Source organism: Taeniopygia guttata, chromosome 2 (assembly GCF_048771995.1).
Source record: "Taeniopygia guttata chromosome 2, bTaeGut7.mat, whole genome shotgun sequence".
Classification (NCBI taxonomy): domain Eukaryota; kingdom Metazoa; phylum Chordata; class Aves; order Passeriformes; family Estrildidae; genus Taeniopygia; species Taeniopygia guttata.
In genome coordinates, this window is record NC_133026.1 from 76,618,289 (window position 1) to 76,639,901 (window position 21,613).

Genomic DNA, 21,613 nt, shown 5'->3' on the forward strand with positions numbered 1-21,613 from the left:
AAGTTTAGGGAATTGGGTTTGTTTTTTTTTTTTTTTTCCTTTCACTGAAATTGCAAGCATGAGTGATTTGAGCGATGTTGGAGTAACTTAATAATACATAGGGATTTCTGTTGAATAGCTTACTAGGAACAGACACAGTTTTAGTTAACACTGAAAGCATGGCAGAAATTGGGGTGTGTTCGGTTTTGCTGGCCAAAGTTAACATTTCTGTTTTCTCTAGGCTCTTCTGTAGAAGGGTTTAACATAAAATTTCTATATGAGATCTTGTAGTTTTTCCTAGTGTGCAGTTGTGCTTAGGTACTTTTTCACCAAGAGGTATTCACAGTCAATAACTGGGAAAAAAAAGCCAAGGCACAGTTCAGCCCTTTTAATGCTTTGAGGAAAACTGCAATTTACCATGGTGAAAGGTACTGGTATCTTGTATAGTTTGCTAAACTTGCATTGAAATTCAGATGAAATATACCTTAAGCTGGATTTCTTGTGTGTTCCAATGACGCTGTCCCCGGTAAGTAAATGTAAGCATATTGGAGCAGAGCCTAAATATGGGAGTCAGTTTAATACCTTTTACTCCTAGGATTAGTGGCATACTGCAGGAAAACTTCCTAGAGGATAGACTTTACTTATGTACAATCCAGTGTCCTGCCAGACTTTAGAGTTGAATAGGCTTCCTGTATTTGTATGTTAATACCTTATAGCAGATACATACATTGTTTCATTGTGGCATGTTGTCTGGTTTATGGTATCAGACTTTCTTTTCTTTGAGCATATGTTGTCTTCATCTTGCAGCAAGCCTCGCTAGGCTTTTGGCTTAATATTAAGATAAGGTGAATATTCAAGAAATCAATGCTCATTTTAATCCAGCTCTTAAATGGATTAAATGTGTCTATGACATTTTTGGTGGGTTTGGTTCTGGTTTGTTCCAAATGAGGGAAGGAGGAAGAAAGAGAGGGTAGCTCAGCAGCAGATTTCAGGGACCAAGCTGTGCCTTCACACGGGGTTGTGGCTGGTGGCATGCATAGGGTGAAGGGCTGTATTGGAGGACTCAGGAAAGAAAAGATAAACTGCTCTTTGATGTATTATTATTGCCTTTTCCTATATATTCTTGGGAAACTATTAATAATCTTTTATTATAGGTCAGTCATACAAGAGTGTGTTAATACAAGTCTCTTTTGTTTTGGAGAATTCCCTTAAGGGTGTTGCTGTAAGGACACCTTAGCAGAGGAAAATATTTGTTTTTTTCCCCTGGGGTGCAAAACTATATTTCCACTCTGAGCAGGTTTACCTGAGGGCATTTTATCATGGCATATCTGGCTCTGTACTGGGGTTGTCATTAAAAGTATTGAGGGTCTTCTGGGTTGTGTTTTCTGCTCTTAATTTCTTGGCATGGTAATGCTGACAGACTGGCACCCAGCTGCCCAAGTCTGCAATCATGGTTTCAAAGTCAGGATTGATTGTGATGCCTGTAGCACAACCTGAGGCTTAAGGGTGGTTAAGTACCAGCTGTCAGCTGGAATTACAAAGCAGAGTATTACTGAAAGTTGTCATTGGAGTTAACACCCCAAATCCCTTGGCCCTCTTTCTCTTACAGACTTTCAGAAGGCTTTAGAAAACTACCTTTGATGAACTTTCCAGCATCTGGAGAAAATATTTCTGTAGTTCTTGAAATTATTATGAACTGTGAAAGTGGTACTACTGGCAAAGCCTTGTGTGGTTTTGGTGTTGTGTGCTGCATGTGCCTGTTGATCTTGTCGAGAGAAGTACAGGATTTCTCTGAAAGGTTCTCACACTTTCTCTTTTGCATTCAGCCAAACTGGCCCTGGGTTTGGGGACAGGAGATAAGAGAAGCTTATTCGTTGTTTTAAAAAAGTATTGATGTTTATAGCATTATCGGAAATGGATTATTTGTTCTTATTTTAGTTGCTGTTGTTTAGAATGACATTGAAATGTTTTCTCAGATTAAGTTAAATATATTTGTTAAGAGAATGGGATTGTTTTTCTTTTGAAGTTGTTTATCTTGAGAAGAAGTCAAATCCTTTTGTTTAATGTACACATCTGATTACAGAGCCAATGGACACCATTTCTATTTGACCATTTCAGTGGATCAAACCCAGCTTTGTGTCTTGGTTAGATTATATTTTTATTTGCTTCAGAAAGGAGCCAAGTTGGCGGGACATGAGTCACGTCAGGAGTCACACTGGAGTTCACATCAGGACAAGGATTAGATGCTCATTCTGTAGGTCAGACTTCTTTGTTGGTCATCTTCTTGGACTTCTTCCCCTTATTAAATATAGACTGGGTTTGTGATTAGAGTTTATCTCCCCTCATTACAGCTTTCTGGTGATGGGTACGATGAATAGATTTGTTTGGTGTGTCCAATCAATTAGTATATTCCCCACAATAAAATAAGAGCAGTGTTTACAGCAGGGCTTTGAAGGGTGGCATTTCCTGCTGTCTTTCAGAGAGTGTACCAGGAGGAGTGTCCCATGAAGTGAGCTCTTTGTTCTTGAAACTCCACTCAGATTCTGCCATGTGATACTTGATAAGCTCTTTCAAGGAATAAACATACCCAGCAAATCTATGCTAGAAAATGTAATTTGTGCAGCGCACCCTTTTTTTCCTCCTTGCAATAACATTTCTAGTAACTTGCACACTAAATATGAGAAGTTTTAACAGATGGTAAATGGGACTTTGGCATTTTCACAGCACTTAAGCCAAAAGGCTGATTCTCTGTTTTCTGTTAGTTTTAAGAGTCTCCCAATTTCTGTTCCTATCACACCATCATTTTGCCTTGGTGATCCAGTACCTTAAATGACTAGGACTCTGGTGCAGTAGTTAATACCCCAGATTTCTTTTGTACATAAGCCCATGAATAAACTTAATTGCAATGTAATGCAATAGGTGTATTAAACTTTTATTGTGTAATTACACCTTGTTGTATGCCTTTGTGCTATGCAGTTAAGGTGGAGATGCCACCATACCTGGTGGAAGACAGAAAGTGGTACAGAAATCTGTGCATTTTCTTATGAGCATCCAGTGATCCTTTGCTGGTGGTTTGTTCTCAGCAGTCCTTACTGAATGAAAAAGGAAAACATTGAGTCATGGAATTCTTTTGCTTCAGATAGGGAATCAGCAGTTGCTGTGTTCCAGGTGCTTCTGGACTCAGGCAAAAAAAAGTTGTCATTCTGAATTTTGATTTCTTAAACTTGTGTGCCACTTACAGAAACACTTTATATTGCTTGGAAACATTTGATCTGAAAAGTGCACAATTGCTTTATGCAGTCACAGAGGCCACAAAAGCGTTGCTGTTTTCCTGGGATTTTTTTTTTCTTTTCCTGCTGGAAGGCATCAGAGGTTTTGGTAGGCAATATGAGCTGTGACTGTCCAAGAGCACAGGTATGTGCCTCCCACTCTGCGTGTAGACATTAGGCAAGAAGAGTGGCTGCACATAAACTAGTGGCTAAATGGAAGGGAGAAGAAAGGCTTAAGGCAGCCAAGGCCCAGACACCAGCAGCAATAATGGGTCACAGTGCTGCTGGAATGGCCCCAGGTGCTCCTGGAAAGGTAAAGGAGAGGAGCTAGCATCAGGCTCTAAACCATCTGAGCAGGAGCAGATGGTTTAGCAGGATGGCTTCTCAAAGGGGGCTCCTTGTTGGATACAGTGTCTGATAGCTACTGCTTTAAAATGCATGAATTAAGCTTTTTTTTGTTGTTGTTTTTTGCTTTGTAGCTTCTTTCAACTTTGTAGAATAATCTTCTGTTGCTGTCCTCTAACCAGCTGGGGTTTTACTAGCTGTAGGTTCTGAGTGTGTATTTGCTGGTTGGGTCTTTGGTATTACAGAATATCCTAAGTTGGAAAAGACCCACAAGAATCATTGAAGTCCAACTCCTAGCCATGCACAAGACACCTCAAGAATCATGCCACGTGCCTGAAAGCATTGTCCAATGCTTCTTGATCTGTGTCAGGCTTGGTGCTGTGACTGCTTCCCTGGGGAGCCTGTTCCAGTGCCCAATAATCCTCTGGGTGAAGAACTTCTTCCTGGTATCCAGCCTAGACTCCCCTGACACAGTTTCACGTCATTCCCTTGGGTCCTGTAACTGGGCACCAGAGAGAAGAGTCTGCCCCTCTGTTTTCCCTCAGAAGGAAGTTGTAGACAGTGATGACGTCTCCACTTAGTCTTCTCCAGGCTGAACAGCCCAAGTTACCTCAGCTGCTTCTTGTATGGCTTCCCCTCCCGATTCTTCACTGTCTTTGTAGCCTTCCTTTGGATGCTCCTTAATGGCTTTATACCTTTCTTACATTGTGGCACTCAAAACTGCACACAGGACTCAAGATTGAGGCCGCCCCAGTGCAGAGCAGACCAAGACAATCCCCTCCCTTGCCCGGCTGGTGATGTTGTCCCTGATTCTCCTCCCCCCCCGCCAGGACATGGCTGGCCCTCCTGGCTGCCAGAACACTGCAGACTCATATCCAACTTCCCATTAACCAGGGTACCCAGCCCTAGTCTCTCCATCCCCAGCCTACACATACATTCAGGGCTGCCCCATCCCAGGTGCAGAATCTGGCACTTTTCCCTTTTTGAACTTCATATGGTTGGTGATTGCCCAGCCCTGTTATTTGTCTAGGTCTCTTTGCAGGGCCTCTCTTCCTGTGAAGGAGTCAACAGCTCCTTCCATTATTTGGAAATTCTTGCATTTTATAGTAGTCTTTTTAAATATCTTTTTTTAGCGGCATTGAGCAATGATGTGCTTCTAGATAGTTTGGTATAGGCATATTGGAGAAACCTGTGGTTTTTCTCAAGAAAGCTGCTGTAATATATGTTGCAAAAAATGGGACTTTGGCATTTGTTTGTAGTGCTTCATGGGTGGCAAAAGTTATTGTAATAAAATCTTCCCTTTTGTGGTTTCCCTACTTTTTGTTACTGTGTGATCTTTTCCACTCATTTTGTTCCATACACTCTACCAGAGGAACAAATAGTCAGCAAGTGGCTCTTTCTCTCCAGAAGTCCAGTTGTGGTATTACCACTTGTTTTTCAGGAAAGAGCTGGATTTTTTTTCAGATCTTTGTAACTGTTAGAAAAGGGAAGAATTTCAAGAGTTCTGTACTTGGCAAATGTTTTGTTGCTGGAGGTAGTCTGTACCTGTGGCCATTGGGATGTTTGCTCTTTACATCTTCACTTGTGGAAGAGTCTCAGACCACTGGGAAGTAAGGATGCTTCTTGGGTGTGGTTTGCAAAAGAAAAGGTTGTGTCCGTTAGCTCAAAAGTATGACTCTATAAGGTGCTTGTTCCTTTGTGGGTGTGTATATTTATTTAGTGTGCTGATATTTTATTGTACTCCAGCTGCAATCCTGTGCTGTTCCTTCCTTTCTCTATGTACCAATGAAGAGGAAAGGCGTGGCGGAAGAGAATACCTTGTATTGTTTGCTGGTGTAGATCTAAACAGGATATTTGTGCCTTCTGTTAACTTGTTGTTCCTTCCTAATATTTATGATTCTTGTATATTGCATGTATTTTTTTCCATTTCTTAAATTTAAATAAATTATTAGGTACAGCTACTGTGTCTTCACAGGAGAAAATATAAGACAAGGAATTGCTTCAAGGTTATTTAGAAGCCAAAAAGTTTGGTTAGTTTGTGTACCTTCTCCCTCTTTCTTTGTAGTTTGAATTAACTGAAGCAGTAAAAAAAAAAAAAAAAGGGTTTGTTTGTTTATTTTTAACAGTGACCTGGGAAGCTTGTTCACAGCTCAAAAGCCATACTGAGAAAGAATAACATAAATGTCTGAATTGCTGAAAGCTTAAATTCCCTGATTGAAAGGTGGTTTGTTGAGGAGAAAAAATAAGGTCAGAACTAGTAGCCATTAGTGGCTATGAATAGTTACTCATTTAGGCCCTCAGACGGATAAAAGAGAGTTGTTCCAGTTTTTCATCTTTACCATGTGGTAAAAAATAAGGTATGTCATGCCCTGCTGTTTTTTAGGTGGTTTTAAAAATAGCTCCACTTGTGCTGTTTTCTGCACAAAGGAAGGTTTTCAAGCGTACCTGTATAAGTGATGAAAGCTGTTTGGCCCTAGTCTGAAATAAATGCATGAGCTTATGAATCATTTCACTTCTAGTAAGTTGTGTTCCCTGCAGGGCAGTGTCTATTCTGTCAGTACATTTACAGTTTTGATAAAACTCTGAAATTTGTTTTAAACCTGTATCTGTGATCATGTGAGCAATATGGAAATAGTGCAGGGAACAGCTAATGTGTACCCATGGGTCAATTGGCCTCCTCTTTTATAAAATAAAACATGGTTTGTGACCTCATGAAGGAACAGACTGATTTTCTTCCTGGGGACAGCAGCCATGGAAGTGAGGAGGATGCAACAAACCAGCCTAAAGTGGCAATGCACTGTGACTGCCTTGGGGACCCTGGCACAGTCTTGAAGACTCCAGGGGCTCCCTGCTGAGTTTGGGAACCACTTCAGACAGACGGCTGGTTTTCTTAGCCTCCAGGTGTTGGGATTAACTTTATTCAGAAGGGCATTGAGTGCAGGCTGGATCTTTCTATGTCTTTATTGCACTGTGTACAGTGCTGAACCCACAAATTACACTTTTAGTTTAAAAATCTTTGTTTAAGAAGCAACTCTCTTCTATGCTTAGCTGTGTTTTCACCCAATTAAGTGAAGGATTTTGGGGCTTGCCTGAATAGCTGAATAATAATTAACCTCTCTTTGACTTAGTGGTGCAGAACTGGAACGTTCGTCTTCATGGCTAGATTTCTTCTGCCTTGGTGTTGTTGACTGACTGAGTAGTGACACATGTCATGTCCTCTTTCCCCTTCAAAGCCAAGTGTATGTATTTGTGGACATGTTACATTTGTCGGGCTTCTTTGGAAAGTAATAATAAAGATGCAGTGCTCTTAGGCTTATCCTGAGTACTTTATTAGGACACTAAGTGTCCTACTTGTTGTGGCTCCCAGCTCCCAGTGTGCATTTTGCCCAGCAGCTCTTCCGAGGCTGAGTGGGCTGCTATAAAGGTCTCTCCTGATCCTTGGGGGATGCAGGTGAACAGACTGTTTCCAGTCTGTGAGTTTTGCTTCTCTTATCAGCAGATGTTGGCAGTTCCCAATCAAGTGGTTGCAATTGCAGTTTCTGACTGGGCAGGAGCGGGAAGTTGCTGGGTAAGCAAAGGCTTGGGGGTGGGTAGGTTTAAAGGCCCAGAAGAGTTTTAAGGTTTTGGTGATCTATAGCTAAGCTATGTGATCATGTCTAAAGATAATGAACCCAAAACAAGCAGTGGGAGTGAGTTTCTAAAATTTGGTGCCTTGACCTGCATAGTACTGGGCTGTGTAATACTTTCCATGGAAATTTAGCTCCTCATGTTGCTCTACTTAAAATAAGTAAAGACATGGTAATCCCGGGATGAATATGGGACACAATTCCACCAGAGTCATAATGTGTTAAAGCATTTTCTGAAATACCTCCTATTTTCCATTTCTAGCTGCGTGCATGTCACTTGGCTTCTTACATGTCATAATCCAAGCTTGCTATGGGAGAATTAATGAACATTTAGGGAAAGATGTCCCTTACTCTGAAAGGTCGAGCTAGATGACCTTTAAAGATTTCTTCCAACATTAACCAGTCTATGCATCTACTGGGACTCAGGAAACTCCCAAAAATCCACTTAACAGTAACCAGGAAAAAATGATTGAAATCCAGAAGATAACTACTGCTGGTCTTGGTACAAGTTACATTCAAGTAGCAGTGACCAAGCACAGCTTCTGCAGATCTGCTGTCACATTCACTGCAATGCACACTGCAGGGCCCCACTGGATTGCTGCCATAGCTCCCAGGTGGGCAGCAGTGGGTGGCACAGCCTGGCATGGCCTCTGCAGCCATGTCAGTCCTGTCAGCGACAAGGGCAGGAAGCCTCTGCCACAATCATGTCTCTGTGCTCTTCACACAGACATGGCTTTGTTAGCAGGTGACTTGTCTAACTTACCACTGCTTTTTAACCCATCTCAGGATCATTGTTACATTGATTTGTACATTGGCTGTAGAGCTGCTTTTATTGCAGATGTGTCCTTGGAAAGATAGAAAACAGTTTTTTTATTTCTACTTAATTTCTTTTAATGAAGCCACCAAGCTGTCTCCTTACCTATACAGGGCATGGAATGTATTGAGGGAAGAACATTTACCCCAGTGCCTTTTGTAGGGAAGATGTTCAAATCTGATCCGCAAGATCCATAGGATTTTTTTTTTGTTTTTTAGGATACTGTCCTTAAGAGACTACTGTTTTTGAAAGACTACAAATACTGCTGCCCCATTTGGCACACGGAAGGTCAAGTTCAATGGTGTTTCCTTTAAGTTATCAGAAAGGATAAGCAGTTATCAGCAGGATAAGCATCAAAGCAGTGTATGAAGTCGAGACTAAAGAGCAGGTGCCCTTTTTACCTCTGCCAGAGCAACAGAATTGCCTCAGGGCTGGATAGGGGTAATTACACATCAGCTTTTGTCTTTCAGGCACCAGATGGTGTCATGAGAGCTGCTGTTAGGAGCACAAAGTCCCAAGCTGGAAACATGGTGAACAAAATAGACTGAAAGAAGAATTGGACATTACTTTTTCCTCCAAATGAACAGGAAGAAGTTGCATGTGACATTATATGTTATTGTGTAAAGGAATAACTGTGTTTTACAGGGCAAGCAGTGCTCCACACCTGTATTACTCATGTGGCTGCCTCGGGAACAGCGGGTGTGGATGTGTGTGCACTTGGGGTGATCCATCAGCAGCCCATGCTCAGTTTTGAGTATTCAAGAATCAACTTGCTGGGGAAAATTTCTGCTGGAAGTTTTGTTTTTTTTTTTTGCAAGAGAAGAACACCTGAATGATTCACATCCTTTATTTCTGTAAACGTGTCCATAAATCATTTTTAGACAAAAAATAAAAGGATACAGTTTTATCTGAGGGAAAGCCTTGTACAGCATATTAGGCTGAAAAACCCCAAACAAGCTTCTTGCAAGTTGGCTGAAGTTGTGATATACCTCAGGAAATTGTGTATGTTTGAGGTGGGTCTTAATGTGATCTGGAGGAATGAAAACGGAGTAAGTGTCTCTTCATTCTAGCTCTGGACCTATATTCTGTAGTTCTCCTGTACAAATGGGATCTTGCTTATGTGAACATGAGGTGTGGATCTAACTCCTACAAGAAGAGACTATCATGAAACCATGTGTATGTCTGAAAATGTACACAGAAGTTCTGAAGGTCACATTTGTGCATAAACAAATGTGCTTGTGTCTCTCTGGAGATGAAAGGGAGCTCAAAACGTGACCAAAACAATGCCATGTTGGTGCTCTCTTAACAAGATCTATGTTCAGTGATAAACACGTTGTCAGAATTGAGCGGTGCTCATCTTATAAGTAAGCAGCTAGAATTATGATGAAATTACAGTAATGTCTTCAAAATAAAGACAAGTTGGTATTTGAAACAACAATGGAATTGTAGGAAGAATTGTGGCTCATGAGCAATGGGGGAAGAGTGACATCATGTGAATGCTGTCCTGGGATTTGAATGGTTTAAACTGCATTGCTGCACGTGCCAAAGTGCTGCAGTCCTCAATAAGGGCTTTTGTCATGGTCGTCCAGTTACTACAGCATTTTCCCTTTCCAATATGTTTTTCCCTTTCCCTGGGTGAAGAGACGTAGCGTATAAATAAGGGTCTTGCCCTCCCTTAGAGTTTGCACCCATGCAAATAAAACCAGATCTACTGCCTGTGCTAAGCAGGGGGGCAAGTTCTGGGTAACTTGCTTGGAGGAGGAGCAGAAGCACATAGTTCCTGCAGCTTGCAATATTTTCCACTGCACACATGAAAATGATATGGAGCTCTGAGGACCCAAAATTAATTTCCTTAGAGGTGAAAAAATCTTTGTTCCTGCCTGCAGAATGAAGTATTTCATATGCTGCATCGTGGGTTAGAGGTAGTATGTGTAGCAAGCAGAAAGTGCTGCAGCCCTCAACAAGATGGTGATTTATGACTGCTTTGAAGAGAAATTTGGTTACTTTTAAGGCCAAGTCTTTTTGACCAGCCAAGTAAAAGCTTGGAAGAAACTAATACAGAGCTGCCAGTGTAGGAAGGCATTTCTATTGCAACATTTATTTGGAGTAAAGCCTAAGTAACTTTTTGTGTTTTCTACTTCCTAGAGTTCAGGAGTGTTGAAGAGCCACCAGCTTCAGCAACACTGTCTTGTAAGGCTGGGTGTTTTGGTAGTCATGAAAGAGATGCTTCTCAGTTGTTTTGACGCTGAGATTAGTGATAATAGACTGTTGTGTTTGTTTTTTGAAGAGCAAAAATACAATTTTGGCTAAAGCAGTATGAATAATTAGTAACATGCTTGAAAACATTCACTTTTTTTGAAATGACATTTCTGAGAGTAATTCAGTAGGGATGAGCACCCCTCCAGGTGACCATGTTGGAGCATTTTTCCTAGAGGAGGTCTGCGCTGCAGAAGCAATCATTCATTCTTGTGTTTTTGTCACATTCATATCAGCTGAAATCAAGCACGTGCTCTTTCTTACTAATGAGGCTTTCCCAAATCCTCTTCTAATTGTTCTACACTAAGTAGCAAAAAATGCTTCTTCTTGCACAATTCCATGCTTCAGCCTTTGTGGGAAAGGTTTTTTTTTTTTTCAGTCAGTTTATTTTACCTAAGAGTTCTTTAAAAATCCCAAGAAAGCAAGACAAAAACCACCACCCAAACAGAAAAAATAGCTGGTTGGTTTGTTTGTTTTTTTTATTGCCAGCATAATACTATAAGGAGTGACTTTATTACTAGTGTGAAAAGTAGTAAAAGATACTGTGTGGGTATAGGCAGAGGAAGGTATTTATATTCCTTTTATACCTGCATTCTTTTGTGCCATAAAAATCAGATTATGAGCATGTACAATTAAATCTGTTTTAAAAGCACTGTGTGAAGCAGTCATGGAAAATTCCCAGTTTGAGCTTCTGCAGGCCTGCTATGAAGCCCATTTGCTTTGAGTTTTTGTTTGGGTTATTACTTCTGCTTTTAGGGATTTGGGTTTGTTTGTTTTTTTGAGATGTTTTGGTTTTGTTTTTAATTTAAGAATAAGCACGGTTCTGGGCTGGAAGAATCAGTAATACTGCATTTTGAGTGCTGCACTTACTTTTTAATTTAGGCACACTGACAATTTGACTTGAAATTATTGTGCAGTCAGCTTCTTTATAGGTAATTTAAAGCATCATCCTTGTGATGGAAAGCTTGCAAAGCCCTCCCAGGTCTCACAGACTGGGGAACTGCACTGCACTGTGGGAAGCAGGTGTTGATGGAATTGTCTGGGCTGACGTTTACAGAGTAGTTGGCTGATCTAATTCAAAAGTTTATGGAGTAGTTGGTTGATGTAATTCATTGCAAAGTAAAATGAATTTCCATGTAAACATTCATGCTGCTGAGTAGACACACTTTTAGAGGTATCTGAAGAGAAAAGTCATGTTTCCCTGGGCTTTAGGGTCAATGAAGGTTGCTTGTGAGGACCTTTTATCCGGTGTGTTGTTGACTCATAGATTCCAGCATACCTTTTGGGTGGCAGGGTGAGGGAGGAAGCTGGGAGATGCAGAGCAGGGATGCATAAATCTACTGGAGTAGTTACCTTGTAGGAGAAAATTATATTTTTTTCAGACTTAAAGTTGCTTCATGATCTATGTGTGTTGTCTATCTGTTGCCTGATAGCAGTGTCTCTCTACAAATATCTGTAAGGAGGTGAAAGCCGGTGGGGTTGGTCTCTTGTCGCAAGTAACAAATGATGGGACAAGAGGAAACAGCCTCCAGTTGCACCAGGGAAGGCCTAGATTGGATATGAGCAAAACTTTTTCCACTGAGAGTGTTGTCAAGCTTTGGATCAGGATGCCAAGGGAGGTGATGGAATCACCATACCTGGAGGTATTTGAAATATTTGCAGACATGTCACTTAGGGATGTGCTTGAGTGATCAATGATCTTACACATCTTTCCCAACCTAAATGATTCTGTGATTTTATGTTGGTCTGTGGGTAGTCTGAGTCATTGGATGATGTGTATCGAAATATGACTACTTCTTGAAGACATGATGTGTAGAATGGAAAAAAGAGCTTGCTCTTGGCTATGGTCTTTCTAACTCTGGCTAGCAGCTATATTCCCCTGCCTGTTGGTACATGCTGAGCTCACCACAAAGATACTTCTGTTTCATATGCAATTAGTGTGTCACACCTACATCTCTGCTGTCATTTCATTACTTTCACCAGTCTAAAACTCTACTGAATTTCAGTTTTGAATATCATAGAGTCATAGAATATTTTGGTCTGGAATGGACCTTAAAAACCATTTAGTTCCAATCCTCCTCTGCATGGGCCCTCTCATTCCCTGAGCAGGGAGACCTTCCCTAGATCAGGTTGTTCCAAGTTCCATCCAGGCTGTGCTTTGAACACTTCCAGGCGGGGGGTGTCCACAGGTTCTCTGGGCAACCTCACAGTAAAGAGCTTTTTCCTTATATTTAATGTAAAGATACCCTCTCTCAGTTTAGAGCCATTTTTCCTTGTGCTTGTGCTACATGCTCTTCCAAAAAATCTTCCTCCAGCTTTCTTCTAGGCCTGCTTTAGTTACTGAAAAACCATAATAAGGCCTCCCTGGAGCCTTCTCCTCTCTAGCCTAACAACCCCAACTCTGTCTTTGTAGGAGAGGTGCTCCACATCCCCAGGCATCCTCATGGCCTTTCTTTGTCTCTCATATCTCTGTCTCAAACCAGCTGTGTTCTTGCCAGCTTGTTCCTTTGGTCTCATATCAGTTTTTCTAATATTGGGAAGCGCAGCTTTCCACAGCTTGCACTTGCAGGCTCTTCCAGGCTGGGGAAAATGTGACTGTTAGTGACAGCTAGCAGGTGTGTGTGTAAAGGAAATGGGATCTCCTTCCTGGTTGAGTTTGGCATCTCAACCCAAGTAGGTCACATCAGTTAGTAAAGAGTGTGATCTCTTTTAGACCTGATTCTGGAGAAGGGTGGGCGGGGAAATTCTGCCTCTGCTGCAACAATGCTTCACTGCTTGCTTGAGCTAATCCCCTTGGCTCATGGGAAGGATTTAGGTGTAAGGGGTTCCCGCTTTGAAAGATGATTGGTGCATCTCTGGGAGATTACAGTGTATAGTCAAAATTACTTGACTGAGGAGGTCCTTTGCTAGCTGACAAGCATGTAGCTGTTCAACCCTGGTTTAATAATGCTTCTGCACACTGGACGTAGTAAACTAGAAGAGAGTCTGAACCCAGATGTATTTCCTTACTCCTGGTTATCTCTGAGATAAAAGCCTATTTTGTCAGGGGATAATGCTTTAAATCACTTCTGCTTGGGTAAGCTCTTCTAATGCTTTTTGTTTTAGTTTTGGATTCAATCTTCAACAACCTGCTGTACAGTAAAACATGCATGTGTGCAAAAAAATAATTACAGAAGCAACTTCTTTGTCTTTCTGCTTCGTCTGCTCCTGATATAAGTACTAGGTTGAGGTAGTCATTTTTCCTTTTGACAATTACCAGCTCTTGTAAACATGCATTGAAGAAAGAAAAAAAAAAAAGCCAGAGTCATACAGTAGGTGTCTGTGCTTGTCATGGAAACAAGGATGCAGAATGGGAATGCATCAAGTCTCTAGGTGTGCCTGCAAATGAGGAAATGTGACACACCTTTCTGCTGAAAGGTGGAATGCAGATTTTAAGCTTCTTTGGGAAAGGTACTACAAGCCATGAGGAAGGGTGTGTCACTGCACATCCAAGGAAGCTGTGAGCTGCCTTGGGGGTTTGTCCATAGATGTGAGATGGAACAACATGCAATTACATGTTCTATCCAGTGTATGATGTACAAGTGTCTATGACAGGAGGAGAGAAGGTTTGCTCATATAAAATACATAAAATACTCTATTTCTAGGTTTCCTGCTAAAGGTGTTCCCTTCTGACAGTTCAATAGTGAATGAACTGCAAAGGATTATTTTTTTAATGTAATATGTAGGAAAAATGCCAGTGAAAGCAATAATGACTTGCCATAATGACTCCTCTGACTTGCCCTGTAGATGTTTTGTTTTCTAGTTGCACAAGTGCAGAAGAATCTAAACAGATACCCTAATAAGGGTAGCAGTACTGCAGGGAAAGGCCAGGGAGAAGTGGAGTAAGCAAAAAAAAAAAAGATTGCTTTTCAGAGGGTTGTGACCTTGGGCAGCTGAATATAATGAATGCAGTGTTTCAGGCTGCTTTTTTACCTTGCAACTGCTGCATACCATTGGTATTCATCAGCAGTGATCAGGCTCTGCAGTGGGGAGCATTGCAAAGCATCACCTTGTTTCCGAGAAGTTTAAAGTTGATAAAATGCAAAAGTGTTCAAAGTACATGCAGGAAATGCTGTCTTTTATTTGAACTTCATGGATTTCTAACTTTACCCACTATATAAACATTATTGCTAAATGTTCCTTCAACATGGATTCCAAACTCTCTTTTATACACCTTCTGACTGTGTTACAGTGGTGTGAAATGTCACCTGTGCAGCCTCCTTTGGTGTCAGGTGTCCTCTGGGAAAGCAGAGATTAGCCCTGATTGACAGTCTTCTGCTTATACTGTGCAACAGCTGAGAAGGAGACTGGGCTAGGAATAAATTTCTCTTCCACTGCTGCCGCCTAATTTTCCTTGTCCTGTGTGTTGGCAAAGTGAATTAGGTGTTTTCAACTCCCTGCTGAAATTTATTTTTCTTCAAAAACATATGAATATATGTTTGAGAAGTAACTCATAGTCAGTTATTTCATATTTACTGGCACCTTTGTGTTTGTTTTATGGTTGGTAGGTTAGATCCTGTTTATAAACTATTTACAAACAATGAGTTTTGAATAGAATAACAAGTTATTTAAGTTTTAGGCTTCTGTCCTTTGCAGTTTGTCACATTGTCTTCATAATTCATGAGAAAATTGAAAAACATCGAAAGACGACAGTGATCAAATCTTATGTTTTACATCTTTGTTCGTGGCTGAGTTCTAAAATTTGTTGGGAGTCTTTTCTGAGTTCCTGACCTGGGAAGGAGGAGAAGAAGGTAATCATTGGAGAAGGAGGTAATGAGAAGAGCTAGCAGTTCTCGTGTCTGCTCCAGGCCCAAGAGAAATGTCCACCAAAGTCTCAGGGAGTGTTTCCTCCTAGGCATCTCAAAATATTGATCAGGGTACATAGGACAAAAAAAAAGATGATATAGGAAAGTGGAAGAAAGGACACTCTTCAGGATTGTAGACAGGTGCAATAGTTTCAGAGAGTCCTCTTAGTATCCTTTTTTTCAGATGCTGGGAATGTGAATTAATTCTAAAATAACTGGAAAGTGGAATAAACTTTTTTTTTTTTTTTTTAATTGTGTGTGTAGACTTGTGTGTCTCTTCACAGGTGTGCTGGGGAGTCTAGCCGAGGGTCACCCTTCAACTCTTTTCCACCACTCCCTCTCTTCTAAAAATAGAGAAAACCTATTTAAACAGTGTTACCCAGATTACTCTTTTGCTTAGGTATTTAGTTCTGTTCTGTTGACTAAAGCTCCCATAATTCTCCAGCAAAGAGTCGTTTCCTTTTCTGTGTAGAAGTACAATACCCATTAGTTAGTGTGTTGTGAATGCTTTCATACACTACTGGGATTTAATTAAAGCACTGTTGCCTGCTTGCTTTTTTTTTAAGATGTGCATTAATTGCTGCATGCAAGGCAGTGAGCTTCAGAAAATCAGAGGGCAAAAGGCATCAGATACTATGCACCATAAGAAGTGCACATGTCCTTCTGAGTTGCAAAATCTTTCCCCCAGTGAGGCTGGTCATGCATGTTCTGTGTGAGGAGCCCGGCTGAGCTCAGGCAGTGCTCAGCAAGCCCAGCAATGTACCTCTGCATCCCGCAGGCTCCCAGTAAGCATACATTGTGCTTGCCAGCCCTTCTGCCTCGGGTGCATGGGAATCAGCCAGTGCTCTGCCCTCTAATGATAAAGTGTGCCATTATGTTTTGCTTAATTGGTTGTGTTTTCATCAGGTGATCTCCAGACAGGCAATTTGGAATTGCTCAGTGATTATTGTGGTTTGCAGTGTACAAATTAGTGTGGGAAGTTGCTAATATTAGCCTTCCAACTTATTAGGACTTTAGTGGTGGTGTTGTCTCTTTCAGTGTTTATCCAAATTGCAAAAGGCAAGGAGGGAGAGCACGGAAGGACACCATGTTGCCTGCCATTCACTGGGACACCCATGCTCTGGCAAAGGTGTCATGCCATTTTCCAAATCTGCTTCTAGAAGCCAGGCAGCACAGGTGGGCTTCAGGCGTAGAGGAGTATGATTACTTTCCTCCTTACTACCTGGATTTTTAGTATTTTTTTAGATTTAATTTTTAAGGATGATTAGGTCCTGGGAATGTAGTACTGGCTCCCCAGCACCTCAAGTTGTTTAATAACGCATGTTGGACCCATTCTGTATGATGCTGAAAGCCTGATAACGCCTGCCCGAGCTTCCCAAATGCACCTCAATGCTGCTACCCACTTGCTGCAGGCCAGAAATCCATGTTTTTCTGGCTAGTTGTAGACATCATGTGTTTAATCTTCAGCAGGCTTCCCTGCGCTCCAGTTCCTGCCTTTGAGCTGTGGTGTGCTGCCTTGTGCCCACCCTGAGGGACTACACATGTAGGGGGCAGGCTGCTGGGCTGCCCAAGTGTCTCATCTGTTGAAGCTGGTGTTGTGAAGAGGTGCTTGTCCTGAATCCAGGATAGTGGCCCTGAGTTCTAACAGAGCATATATACAGGATGGAGCAGGGGCTGCTGGTGAAAGCTGCTCTGTGAGTCACTATGGCTTGTGGCAATGGAAGACCTGAGCTCCAACTACTAAGGTCTGAGCAGCTCAAACCTCTCAACTGCTTGTGGTCAAAGTGTAGCTGGGATTTGTTCCTCCGTGAGGGGTCAGACAGGCTTGAGAAAACCAAGGCTGGAATGCTTGTTGAAAAGGCTATTGTACTGGTGCAACAATACATCCTAATTTACCAACTGTTTTTCATCTGTTTCTCCTTATTCTATAGATGTTTACCTATATACAGGGTCCTATGGACAGCTGAAGGACATCATAGGTGGGCAAAATTAGCAAAGAGCTCTGGTGTTTGTGAGGCAAACCCCATATAGCCTGCCAAAATTTGATTTAAAAAACAGAAAAAAACCCCAAAAACCAAACAACCCCCCCCCCAAAAAAACCCCCAAAACAAAAAGAAAAAACCCAAAAGTTCAAACAAACAAACAAACAAACAAAAAAAACTCCCAAAAAACCAAACAAAAAACCTAAACAAATAAAAATCAATAAAAAACCCACCCAAAAAATCTCCAAACTGAAGCATGAGCTAGCCAAGTAAAAAAATAATTCAGTATAAAATACATACTTCTAATACTTGTGATGTAGCAATCATATTGTGAGAGCAAAGTTGCCAAGTGAAATGCAGCATACTAAATCATCAATTGTAATTGATCCCCTCAATGTGAGGGGATCAGTGGCAACTTAGCAAAAGAACTTATGACCTGACATTTAAAATTCTCCAATTTTCAATAATCAGTGTTTCTATTAATAAAAGAATGAAATAACTGTGGTCCATTATTCTCTTTTCTCACTCCTTTTCACACTTACTTTTTTAGCCTTGGAATGAAGTCTTGCTAAGTCTTATGGCACCAAAGTGTGATCTCTGTCTCTACAAAATCCTGAGTTTTAATTTCAAGCAAATATGGACCTTTGAAAAAGAAAGGGCGTAAAGTACCCCAAACTACTTACAAAGAATGTGGGCTGGGTGGGTCAGTTTCTTTTTGTCTTACGGCTCTGATCATATAGGTTTTTTTTTTGCAACAGTTGAGTCTGGAAATACTTTCCTTGCTAGCCCATCCCTCCTGGAACGCATAAAAATTGTTCATGTGTAAACTGATATTTTTGACTTACAGAGAGACATAAACAAAATATAAAAAAATTACATTAATGTTTTCAGACCTCTAAAGTGATCGTGAAAACTGACAATATGGAATATAAAACTAAATTGGAGCCTTTTGTACTTTGATGATAGTAAATCAAAAAGTGAAAGCGGTAGTGTTAGTCTTGGGAATAATTTGTAAGTATGCTTGTTACCTTGCACAGTCTGCTGTTTAGTATGGATTAGTTTTTTCACACCAGAATCCCACTTGATTCTTTGATAAAGGTATGCTTTCCTGGAATTGCCTTCTTCTTTGGCATGAGAAGAGAAAAAAAGAAAAAGGCAACACTGAGCTTCCTAGAAGCCAGGAATAATCCTTACCTTGCTAAATGAAATTCCTCCTGCTTGCTTTTAGGTGCAACACTGGCATTGTATCAGTGATGCTTCTTGATGTAAGAAGACTTTGACTAATACTACCAGAATAAAAGCAGATAGCTGACAAAGACTATTCAAAGGTATAAGATGTATATAGATCAGAAATTTCATCTGCTTTGCCAATTCAAATCAGGCTGAACTGTTATAATGCCCTTCTAGGCAAGGCATATCCATGCTTGTGTAGCACAACTAGCATTTGTAGAAAAACTAGTACTACTGTGGAGTTGTTTTGTACTGGATTATCTTCAAAAATTTCCATATCTAGGTACATAGAGATCATTGCTAAGAACTGAACTGTGCTTGACTAATGAACCATATGAAAAGTCTAATGTCTAATGAAAATAAATGGTAAGTGCTTCTCTTTGGAACAAATGTGCCAAAATGAATGTTTTTTCTTTTCCCACTTAATCATCTTTGAAGTACTCAATTAAGATGTTCCTCCTCAACAGGATGTTTTGAAATGAGACTGAACATGTATATTTGCAAGCAGAAGTTTGCATTTTGGAAACAAGAGTCTCCTTGGGCTTTATAGACAGTCAATGAGAAACATCTCTCAAGTTCACTCTCGAACTAAACCTTGATTCAGAATGATTGGTCCCTCCCATGCCCTGTGGCTGGTGCTCATGAGTTGGCTTGCCTGGCCTTTGCTTTGTATCCAGACAGGAGAGGCAAGAGGAAGGTGAAAAAATTGCTTGGTGTTTTGCAAAACTTAAGAAAAGTGGTTTTGAGACCACCTGTGCAGATGACTTTTGTGTTTTTAAGGGCAAAGTTTCTGAAGAAGAGCAAAGCTGTGTGACTGAGCCCCAGCAAAGAAGGCAGAGAAGAAATTTCTGCTATTGCTTTGCCACTGGTTTTTGAAACTCCAGTCCCGAGAGAGGAAGCTTAAGCAAGGAATGAGAAGAGAGTGCTAGCATGACTTCTTACATGTGTAGATTTAAAAATCCTCCCCCTTGATGTGCATTTATAAGCGTGTCATGTAGCATAAGCAAAACTTATTCCAAGCTGGCAGCTTTCAGACTGGAGACTGCCAGGCCCAAGCAGCCATAGTGGATGAGCTACAGGCATTTTGGGAGGCTGTTCTCCTTTTCCCTGAGTCACTGGTAGAGCTGCACAGAAGTGTAAGAGCTGACTAGATGATGTGGCAAAGAGCATGTAAGCAGAAGCTAGTGGTGATTGAAATTGTCTTGTTTGGGCAGTCATGCTGGGACAACTACTCCTTCTGGCTGCATTGCTGTAGGCTTGGGTGAATAATTCTTAGTGAAGTCTCTCTTCCCCTGCTGCTTTCTTGTGCACTGCCCTTCCTTGGTTCTGCATTCCTTAAAATACCTGTTGGAATTTTTGTGTTTGGCTTTGTTGTTAGTTGTTTTGTTCATGTGTTTTCACATTTGTGGTCATGACTGCAATTAATTTAAAAAATGAGTTTCTGAAAAAAATATGAGTGTTTGACAAAACCGTGCCATCATCAAAGACAGAACCGCAACTTATATTGAATTTTTTGGACAGAGTTAGGTCTTGTTTGGGTCTCAGGATAGATTTTAAGGGGGTTTTTGAGTGTATTGTATATTCCTCTTCAAGAACTCAAATCAGGGGAGAGAATACATGCTACTTCTAAGATGACCATGAATATACCAGGATGTCTGTCACTTGCCTGGCCATTGCTACCCCCCCGCCCCCATGTAGACCTGGAGAGAAAGATGTGCAGTGGCAGTGAGCTCCTTTGCCCATGTGCGCCCTACATCTCACTGCTGTCATCAGTAGTTGTCTCCTCTTCCTTCTCCTCACCCACGTGCTTTCTTTTTGGATTACTTATCTTCCTTACTGAGTTTTAACAGATCAAAATCCTGTCTCCTCATTCCAAGCTAAGGTAAAGGGGTGAGAGTGGTGGAGGCAGTGCCATAAGCCAGGCAAGTCTGTGATACATGATGCTGATGATGTAAAGTGGTACTTGAAATTGTAGATCCAGTAGGTAGAGAAAAGTTGCTGTATGTGTTTCCCTGTTTCATTTTTGCAGTTCTGTTCATGATCAGTTGCCAGGTAGTACTTAGAGCAATGATTTTTAATTTCAGAATTAACCAATTATGCCATTGTCTTGACTGCCCAGAAACTGTTATTTCTTTACCTTACATTTGCAGGCATAGGAGCAAGCTGTCATCTGCTAGCAGCCTGTCTAACTTGACCACAATTGATAATGACAGTAGGCTTGCCAAACTCCTGCAATGTCATGTTTTTGCAGCCATGATGCTGGGGTATTGGTTAGGCAGTCTTAAAAGTGAAAAACTTGTCAAAGCAAGTTTGCTGAATCTCTCATGAAAGTCATGACTCAGACTGTACCAATGCCAGTAACTCTTCCAAAAAGACTTGATGGTGTCTTCCTGCTGGATTTGCTTCTGATAAAGTTGCTGCGTGATAAAGTTGCTGCTTCCTAGCCATGCAGAAATCTGTTGTCCTCAAGAACTGACAACCACATCTTCAGAAGCTCTAGCATAGAAGTTCAATTGCTTTTTGATGGAGTTGTCTTTTGGCTCTTGAGTGAGGTCTGTTAGTGATGGGTGTCTTCACACTCAGCAGCAGAAGACGAGGAGGAACATGCTTATCCACTTGCATATATTGAGAGTAATATCTGTGTGCTGTTTGTGTTGGGCATAATTGAAAGATAAAAATTTTAGTGCAGTTATTTTTTTTGATTTTTAAATGTATATAGAAAATACCATCTTATATGAAGCGGTGGGCTTTTAAGAAGTGCTGGTGCCTTCAAAGGGCTGAGGAAGGTACAAATTTATTCTGGTTTCCTTTCAAGTCAGTAATAATATATGTTTTAATCCAGTTTCTTGTTTTTAAAGTAGTATACCATCACTAGCTCTGTGCTATCTCCAGTTACTGAAACATGAGGAGATGGAGCCTTTTCAAGGTTAGTCGGCAGCTGTTCCACAGACCTCAGGAGAAGGAGAGTTGGTGCTTTGATCTGATGTGGGGGACTGACAGGCAACAGAAACATTTCATTTTCAAGGACGTTTTGCTCTGCAGGAAACTAACCCCCCTGAACTGGCCTTATATCCCATAGAAACATCTTCATGGCTTTGTTCTGCTTTAAAACAGGAAAGAAAATAGTATTGTGTAAGAGACAGAACAAAATATGTTGAGGGGAAGGTGTTAGTATTTTACCCCTTAGTGTTTTCTGAGGAAATTGTGAATACTACTGTAAGGATTTAAAAGTAATTTTACCCTTTTAAGATGGATTAAGTATCTGCCT

At 40.9% G+C, this 21,613-nt stretch overlaps 1 protein-coding gene across 3 annotated transcripts in view; it reads left to right on the top strand.

Annotated features, from left to right (window-relative positions):
- The window catches only part of MYO10 (myosin X), a 162,814-nt gene that overhangs the window by 7,913 nt on the left and 133,288 nt on the right, over positions 1-21,613 (top strand). The gene's annotated exons all lie outside the window — the stretch shown is intronic.